General features: G+C 51.8%; 1 protein-coding gene across 1 annotated transcript in view; it reads left to right on the top strand.

Moving 5' to 3' along the window:
- The window catches only part of RNF43 (ring finger protein 43), a 57,826-nt gene that overhangs the window by 28,258 nt on the left and 20,373 nt on the right, over positions 1-9,195 (top strand). The gene's annotated exons all lie outside the window — the stretch shown is intronic.

The raw sequence follows: 9,195 nt of genomic DNA on the forward strand, positions 1-9,195 counted from the left end.
TCAGTGATGTCATCGATAGCAGCCAGGGAATTGCAGATCCCAGAGGGCCTGAACTCATGTCTTAGCAAGTAAGCGTAGGAGGAACCAATTTTTTGTAGTGTACTGCACTGTGCTAGCAAGTTTTATTGAATCAAATCACAGCAAATATATTTGCATCTACATTTCTGTCTCCTGGCAGTACTACAACATCCAACAATAGAGATACTTGTGTCCTTCACCAGCCGCTCTCTCAGCCCTATTTAAAAAAAAACTATACCTGAGCAATAAAACAATGGGAAGCCAGTATGGTATGTGATTAAAAGGCAATTAATTTATTCCTTTAGCTATTCAATCTTTGCCCTTATGCCTGGGACCTGCTGACATACATCATATTTCAAGCACACAATTGGTACCACGTGAAGGCGTCAGCCCTTCTCTGGAAAGCCTCCCTTGGAAACTCCATCTCTGTTGGCCTGTGAAAGAGAGGCTTTTGCATTATTTTTTTTGTGTGTGTGCAGGACAAAATGCCTGGTTTGGGGAAGACAGGAGCAAAATTTTAACATAAATTTTCATCCTTTTATTATCTGGCCTTTTCTACAAAGAGCTTTGGGGTGACGGCATATCAGCGCTGCAGCAGCCCCCTGGTAGGCATGGGACACATCAGTTCGTGCTGCTGGTGCAGCTGGGAGTGTTAAACCCCGCGCTGGACCGAAACAGAGGTTTATTAACAATGGTCTGTGGATACCTTGAAGCCATGGTAGCTCAGTCTGCAGACAGTCTAGTGAACAGTGTTAAAGAGCATTTTACAACCTCAAGTTCAGTGGTGAGGGGGACTGATGGTCCATGAGGTGTGTTTCTACCAGAAATGGAGATTTTAATTTATTTTTTTTTAATCGTTGTTGTATTTAGGAAGTCGCCTCTCAGAGAAGCTTCCAGGAGCAGTGCACGGCGCAGAGATGAGCTTCTGCCCCCGCTGACCCTCCGCAGGGCTCGGCGGCGCGGGGCGGTGGGTAGGACGGAGCCGTCCTCCGCAGCCGCGGAATTTCCTGCCCGGGAAGCAGTTTGCTCTGCTGCTTCAATGTGGCTCTGTGTTACTCAGCTGTAATTAGAGCAGCTTGCCAGTTCTTGATTTCATCCCTTCATTTCAACGGGATTTCCAGACGTGGTGCAGTTTGCCCCAGAGAGCCGGGGCTTGTTTTCTAACCCAAATCGAGCCAGACCTTATACCTACACCTGCATTTTTCCAGCTACAAATAACAATGGAAGTGATTTTATCTAATCTCCCACCACCTGGTTTGTTCTTGTCCACACTTTGAGGCATGAGGGTGTTGAAAACGCTCTTGGCAGGAGTAGCTTGAAGCTGTGTAACCACCAGCGTTAACACAGCCACCGGGGCTACGTGTAAAGAACGAGGTATGGACGGCCATGACCCTGTGCGGGGAGGGAAGCCTGGGCAGCCGGAGCTCCTGGGCTGTGTGCTGTCCTCTGATCGAGCCTGGAAGCCAGCACAGGCAAAGCCCTAGGTGACGTCCTGCAGGGAAGAGCCCACCCCGCATGGACCCGTGGGGCACGAGGGGCTTTAGGAACCTCTCGGGTGTTCCCCTGTCCCCTGTTCCCCTGTCTCTACGTGTCCTGGCGGCCAGTCGCCAGGACACCTCGCCAGAGCGGATCTGGGACTTTCTCGCTTGGGTTTCATGATCGAGCGCCGAAGGCCCCTCCTCTACGCCGGCATTTCGGCGCTGCGCTTTGGAAGGACTCCAGGCCAGCAGTGAAGGGCTCTTTGATAATATCTGACGGGCGGGTAAGAATTTTGGGCAGCAGCCAAAGTACACATTGCCTGTAATCGTTAACTCGGTCTGTAAACAGTTCAAACGGCACTGAAGAGGCCGTCAGTTATTACATTAGAAAAAAGCCTTTCATCTCCCCGCTCAGAAGCCAGCCGTACAGTACCGGCCCCTGCTGAGCCGACTGGAGCTGCAGGTCTGCAGGCAGGCAGGGCAGGCAGTGCCGCCGGTGCTTGGTCATACAATGAGCGCCACACTGAATGGCTGACCTTCAAACCTTCGGCGCTGAAGCAATAACTAAATCATTAGTTTCCTTTTGTTCTGCACCTGGCTGAGGCGGCGGAGCCCAGGGATATTCAAGGGGGAGGGGATCGGGCAGCGGTCCCCCCATTCCGGGGCACAGCGCCAGCCAGGAGGGCTCAGCAGGGGTGACTCCTCCACCCCATGCTCATCTCCTTGCCTGCAGCCTATCCCTGGTGCGCACAGGTTCACGTGCAATGGTGAGAAATGCCCATATCTCACTCGTGACCAGGTACCCTGGGCTGTGTCTGGTTTCTCCAGAAATAGCCACAATGGTCATTCAGTGGTGGTCAACCTGGCGGTTCAGATCCACGGCGGGGCCCTGCAATCTCCAAGCAATGGTGGAGGCAACAGTGCTGCTCAGCTTCATCTTCAGAAGAGTCCTAGAGGACTCCCCAGTCCACATCAACCTTGGGAGAGCCCTATGGTCTCCTTCCAGGAGCAGTTCAGCCCTCCTGGAGGTGTGTGATGCTTCAGAAGAAATTATGGCATAATCTGCCCCAAGGAGAATTTCCTTGTCAGTCTTTGCTCTTCTAGATCTGTTATCTCCTTTCTTAGAAGAGCAAAAATGCTCTTCCTGGCATCCACTTTCAAGGCTTTAACTTTGAAACCCACTGTAGAGACTTGCTGGTTGAGGAAACGATACTCCAGTCTCTGCGGTAAAGATCTGGGATTGGGTGAGTCTTTCTATGTGGCCCATCACTGCAGAGCTGCTTTTAGGGTCAGAGCTGCCTCCTATAAAGGTGCTGGACATACCAGTTGTGGAAGACCTCATATGTCTGTGCCACCCCTCGGCTGGTCCCAAGTGACAGTACAGCTTTGTGCTTTGAGTGGTAGGAAGGATGGCAGGGCAGTTGGAACTAGATGATCTTTAAGGTCCCTTCCAACCTAAACCATTCTATGACTCTGTAAGCATGCCACCGGGCTGCTGGGCTGTCTGCACCGCTTGGGTTTTGCCAGTGCTTTGAGCTGTTGCTGAGAAGAAAGACTTGAGTGAGCTTTGTGGAATAGCTTTAACCTCCAAACCGCTGTCAGTGCAGCGCAGAAGGTCATTGTGTAAGAGGGCCTTGAAGTATGGAGGTTGCCAGTGGCATTGTCCCCCAGAGTGGAGGTATATGAGGTGAGCAGGTCAACATGGGTTGGATGCTGTTCATTGGGGTTTGAATCCAGACTGCTCATGGTGTGCTTGGAGGCAGCAGGAGCGTGAGCTGTTCTCCCGTGACTTGGGCCAGCTTGCCTTTACTTTCATTTAGCGGTGTGAGTCAGGGCTAACCAGAGAACCTCCCTTTGCCTTTGATATTCCAAAATGGATGTGTGGACTAGAGAGAGAGATGAAGCCAGACGTTGGGATGAAACTTTGCCAAAAATTTCCTTGTTGGCCCATGTTATCCTCATGGTGGCTGTGCTAGAAGTGACACTTTCCCTGTGTTGGACCTCTCTGTCCATAGGAGAGCAAACTTCAGCAGAGCTGTCAGTAGGACAGTGAGGTGTGTAGGGAGAGTTTTCTCCACCACTGTGGCCATGCCTGTGCAATTTGACAGAAAAGATCCAGACTTAGTGACTCACCTAAACCATCTATCCTGCACATGTGATAAGCAAACAAACGTCCCTCTTGGGGTTCAGCACTTCTCTTTGTTGCTCACCAGCTTTGTAATGGAAAGGAGAAGGAGATGGAGTTATTGATTAGAGACTGATTTGTTGTGTCAAACCCTCGGGCGCTGCTGACCCTTGTCACGGGCCAAAGATAGCGAAGCTCACGAGCACGTGTACGGGAACAAGCACTGGAGTATTGCACCGGCAGCTTGTAGAGCCTTTGTCTCCTCTCCCACCTCTTGCCACTCCTTCAGGGGACTCGGATGGTTGTCTGAGCTATTCGCACGTTGAGGTAGGACCTGAGTCTCTCTAAGAATAATGCGTTTGTTATCAGTGAACGTGTTTGTCTGTGACTCACATGTGGGTAAGGTGTGTTTGCTGTTATAACAGCTCTTGAAACTTTATGCAGGTAAATTAAAAAGCCCCATATCCTCATGGCTAAGCTTCATGCCCAGGAGTCATGGAAGCTGCAATTTTTCCTTGGGCCCATTGAAACACTCTGCCATTCTCTTCCTTTTCCAACCAGCCACTTCCATCTTCTTCACGGTTAACATCCACTTCATCTCCCTGCCTTATCCCTCCTCGTTCTCCGATGTCCTTCCAGCAGCGTCCCACAGCACTTCTCAGCTCTGCTGGAGCTGCATGCTGCCTCCTGGCAGCATCTCCTGCACCATTGGTAGCGTCCCTCGTTCCTGCTGCTCTGTCTGTGAGTAGAGTGACAGCTACACAGTGGAGTGACCTCGGTGTAAGATGGGCTTCTGTTGAGCTGATAGAGCTGAAGGGTTAAGATAAACTGGGAAGAGCCTCTGCTATACAGGAACAAAGATGTTCACGCAGCGTGAGTGCTGGGGGAGAGTCAGGGAGGAGGATCTGATGACTGGGGTGTCCCAGCACGTGCCAACACGTCCCCCAGACCAGGGAAGCGCACGTGCCCTGTTCTGCCGTGGCTGTGCAGAGGTCCCTGGAGGTTTCCCTGGTGCCAGCGGGTGTGACAGCATCTATGCTCGAACAGTTCTGGGAGATGCACCATGCAGGTGCACGTCTGGCTTTCAGAGCTGGTACGTCTGCCCTGCGCCTTCCTGCAGCAATCCTATCGCAGGTTCCCCGTCTCCATCTCCTGACAGACCCTAGCAGAGGATCCCGCCCAATAATTCTCACAGCAAGGTCAGTGTTAGCAGCAAAGACGGGGAGGAGGGCAGTAGAACACTTCCACTTGTGCTTTTGAAGCCTATGAAGGAATATAAACCTGTGAAGGAATATAATTTATTTAGTTCAGAGCCTCACTGACAGACTGCCAGCCGGGAAGAGGGTGTGTTGAGCTAGACATTGATATCCACAAATATAGAAATGTCCGTATCCTCTCCTCATGAGCTCACACTGTGTGACAGTGACACAGCACAACTGGGTGAAGCAGGCAGGTCAGTGGGGAGTGAGCATCTCCGAACAACAAGCAGACATGGCACGGCGATGCCCGAGATGCTCTGTACCCTCAAAAGGCCGCCGTTCGCTGTGCCTTCGGCTCCTTGCCTATCTCCTCGCTTTTCCGTTTTGTCGTGCAGCTCACCTACGCGGGAGCTTTTCCAGCACAGCATTTCCATCCCCTTCAGACGGGGGCTCCAGTGGCGTACGCAAAACAGTCCTGGCGTGAGCTGCGTTGATGGGAGGGCTTGCTGGCCTCAACACAGTCATTGCGGGCTTCTCCTGGCCCTGCACGCTGGAGTCTTCCCTCAAAATCTTGCGTGGGACCCCAGGTGCTGGCACACCTGTGGGAGGGAGGGCAGGAGAGCCGGTGCCCGGTGACGGAAGCACCACAGCAGTCCTTCGTGGGGGAGGCAGCGGCTGTCCCTGCCAGCGCTCTGCGGGAAACCGCGGGGTGCAAGAACCTCTCCTGTCTCTCTGGCACTGACCACGAATCTCAGCTTTAGTCTAATATTTGGTTTCTAACCCAAATAATTATGGCAAAAGCCTTCCAGCGGGGAGGCGAGGTGCAGCCTGTGGTGCCCACACGCATGCAGCAGAGCTGGGGCAGAAGCCCCACGTCCGCAGGTCCCCTCTGCGGCCCCCAAATGGGCAGGGAACGGGCAAATACCATAGAATCATAGAATGGTTTAGGTTGGAAAGGACCTTGAAGATCATTGAGTTCCAACCCCCCTGCCATGGGCAGGGACACCTCCCACTAGACCAGGTTGCCCAAGGCCATGTCCAGCCTGGCCTTGAACACCTCCAGGGATGGGGAGGTGCTTGGTGGGATACCAAATGATGCTCCTCTGCAGGTCCCCGCCTGCCAGCAGGCTGTGCTCAGAGATGGTGATTCTCCACATCTTTGCATTTAACAGCTCTTTGTGATCTTTTGTTGCATGAATTCTCCGTATTTTTAATGATTTTATGTAGCTCTAACATACCCCATCTGCACTAAGCTGAAGAACTCTTGTTCACTTAATCTCTTCTTGTACAGAAATAGTGCCCTCTGCTTAAGTTGGAGTGAGCAGGACTTCTTGTAATATTCAAGATGTTGACACACTGCAGCTTTATCTAGTAGATTTTCTTTTTTTTTTTTTTTTAATTTATTTTTTACAGTAATGCCTAACAGTCTGTTTGCCTTTTGACCGCTTTGGGTGATTCAACAACCGTTTCCATAAAACTACCCGCAATGACTCCAAGGTCTTTCCTGTTCATTAACAGCTAACCCAGAGCTGTGTAAAATAGCTGGATAGGTTTTTTCATATTTACACTTTTTCACATCTTTTATCAGTCCAACATGCAGTACCACGAGATCCCTTTGCAGCCAGTTTTAATATTTACCACCTTGAATATTTATGTATTACCGCAAAACTTGGCCACTTCATCATTCCTCCTCATTTTCTGAGTCCTTTGTGAATATTTGGACAACACAGTTTGCTTCTGGGCCTGTCCTGGTAAGTCCACTCCATGGTAAAGGATGACCTGCTTTTTTCTCCTCTTAGTCCTGGAGAAGACCCTGGGTAGAACTGCGTGATATTCTGTCGTCTTCCATAGCCTCGACCTTATAGAAGAACAGAAGAGGAGATACTAGTGTATGGCATTAACTGAACTACCTTTATTCCCACACTTGCTGACCACTTCGAGGAACCCCGGGGGACTGTGAAGCATCACTCTCCTTTTCCAAAGCACTGTTAATTCTTCCCTTCTCTTCATTTTGCTGTTTTTTTACCAGTTGGTTTTGGGGGTTTTTTTGGCAGGGAGGTCAGGATTAGCCACTTGCCATTCTCTGCATCACTCTCAACTTCTTCAAATTCAGCTTTTTTCTGCAATTTTTCTGGCATTGTGGTCAATTTAGTGCTGAGTTGTATGTTGGTGTTAGCAGTTCACCAGTTCAGTCTGGGATTTTTCTAGAGCCCTTTGGTGAACGCTCTCTTGTCCTGTTCTCTTACTCTGTTTTCCGTGCCAACCTTACAGGTTGCTTACAAAATTTTTACTGCCACTTCAAACCAAATCAATCCTTTCGCCTCATCCCCCATGAAGGAAGGGTGTGAAGGACTCTGAGTTCCCTTACAGAGAAAACCGAGGCTGTCGGGGACTTCGCTTCCCCGAGTCCTTTTTCAGCCCTGGTCCCTAAAGACTCTTCCATTAACAGAAATGTTTAAGTGGTTCTTGGGAAAAATAAGTGAATAATCTCTTTTCCGTGGGCATGGTTGTTTCAGTGAGAATTATTAGGCTTAGACTGCAGCAACACCAGTTCAGATGAGGCGTTAGAAAATTCTTGCCGGTGTGGAGGAGAAGGCAGCCCTGGAGTGGGTGAGGAGTCTCCCTTTTTGGAGGTCTCAAAAACAGGTCGAGCGAGTGTCTCTGAGGAATGTTTTAGGTCTGGCTGATCCTGCCTTCGGGCGGCAAAGTGGGTTTAGGTGACCTTTCAGGGTCGTCTTTTTTTTCCCCCTGACTGTTTTATAAATGAAGCCCCCGAGTGAGAACGGAGCATCTCTCTGCACCGGGCTTTCCCCAGGACCTTTCCACGTCCCCCACGTTTTGGGCTGCTCCGTACAGCCCCTGAGGGGTGCTGGCAGGGCGGGAGGGACAGGCTGGTGTGAAGATAGTGGGTCTAGTGGGAATAAAATGGGAAAGATGGCAAGGATAGGTTAGAAAAGAGAAATTCAGTATTTTAGGAGAGGTGGTGTGGATGGAAAAGTAGAAAAAGAAGGAGTCGCCATAGGGTAAGGAAACAGGGAAAAAAGGTGTTTGCGAGCACATAGGGATGCGGAGGAACTCTGGATCCTCTTGAAGGGGTGACAGGAGGGATGCGGTGACAGGGAGAGATGGAGTGGCAAAGCTGGGGGGTTCACAGCTCTGGGTGACAGTGTCTAACAGGTGCTGCTGGGCAAAGGGTCTGGGCAGAGCTGGTGGGGCTGAATCGCCCAAGACTGGGTCCAAATGCTTTGGGGGAACTAGCTGACCCCAACCCCGCCTCTGGGATGCCAGCAGCACAGAGCCGGACAGGGCTCGTCCCGGGAGAAGGGCCTGGCAGAGCACGGATGTGGCTTCGAACGGGGACGCCGCAGCTGGGGCAGCACTGCGGGATGCAGCATAACGCCCATTGAGGTCCTTCTGCTGGCCAGAGCCCCGGGAGTGGGGAGTGCTGGATCAGGACCTGGGTGGGATTTGGGCAACGCGCACGAGACCTCCTTAATTTTGGATACGAACATACCTCCTCTCCCCAGTGACTGGATTCTGCCTGCCCTTTCTCTACTCCATCAGAGAGGCTCTCTGTAAGAAGAAATGGCTTCTTGGTGGGGTTGGTCAGTGCTAGCGAGGTGCCCAGCCCAGCACAGTGGGGGATGCTCTGCCTGCAGAAACCCCTCGCTCCTGCTGTCAGTGAGCCCGTTTGCAGCCACGTGCGCAAGGATCCGCTTTCGGAGGGAGTGAGGGATCCTGACTCTGCAGCCAGGGCCACCTCTTGGGGACCGACTCCTCCGCATTGAGGAATCTCATAATATTTGGGTTTCCACATCATCCTTAGATTATTTTTCGAGTCTACTCTTGTCCTGTGAGCACGATGTGCAGCCATGATCGCTCACTCATAAAGCAAGGGGCAGGGGCAGTGGAGGTGCCAAGAAATGTGGTTGTAGGATGTAGACAAGTAGGAGCCAGGTCTTGTTGCTTTGCTGCTGCTTGAGGAGTTGCCTGTGTAGCAGCAAAAGGGAGGAGGAGATGGTGGGAAGAGAGGGAAGAGGTGGTCTGGAGCAGAGAGGAGCAGAGCGTGGCGCTTGGGTGAATGACGCGTGTGTCCCTTGCATGAAGAAGAATCCTCGTGAGCTGCCCCCTGGTCATCTTGTACCGAGCGCTGAGGAAGGCGCCTGGACTCTCAGCCTCCAGAGGTGATTAGTGCCTGATGAGGGACTCATCCCAGGATAACGAGGGGTCTGCCAGTCTGCCTCAGCGCCATGGGCAGCTGCCCACTCGAGAAGGGTCTTGGCTGGCTGGGACCCTGGGTGGCTGTGGCTCTCCCGGCGCTGCCCTGGCTACCTGCCCTGCCCTTTGTGGGTGCAGTCGTGCCCAGGCAGGAATG

This window comes from Charadrius vociferus, unplaced genomic scaffold (genome assembly GCF_000708025.1).
Source record: "Charadrius vociferus isolate BGI_N301 unplaced genomic scaffold, ASM70802v2 scaffold636, whole genome shotgun sequence".
In the NCBI taxonomy this organism is placed as follows: domain Eukaryota; kingdom Metazoa; phylum Chordata; class Aves; order Charadriiformes; family Charadriidae; genus Charadrius; species Charadrius vociferus.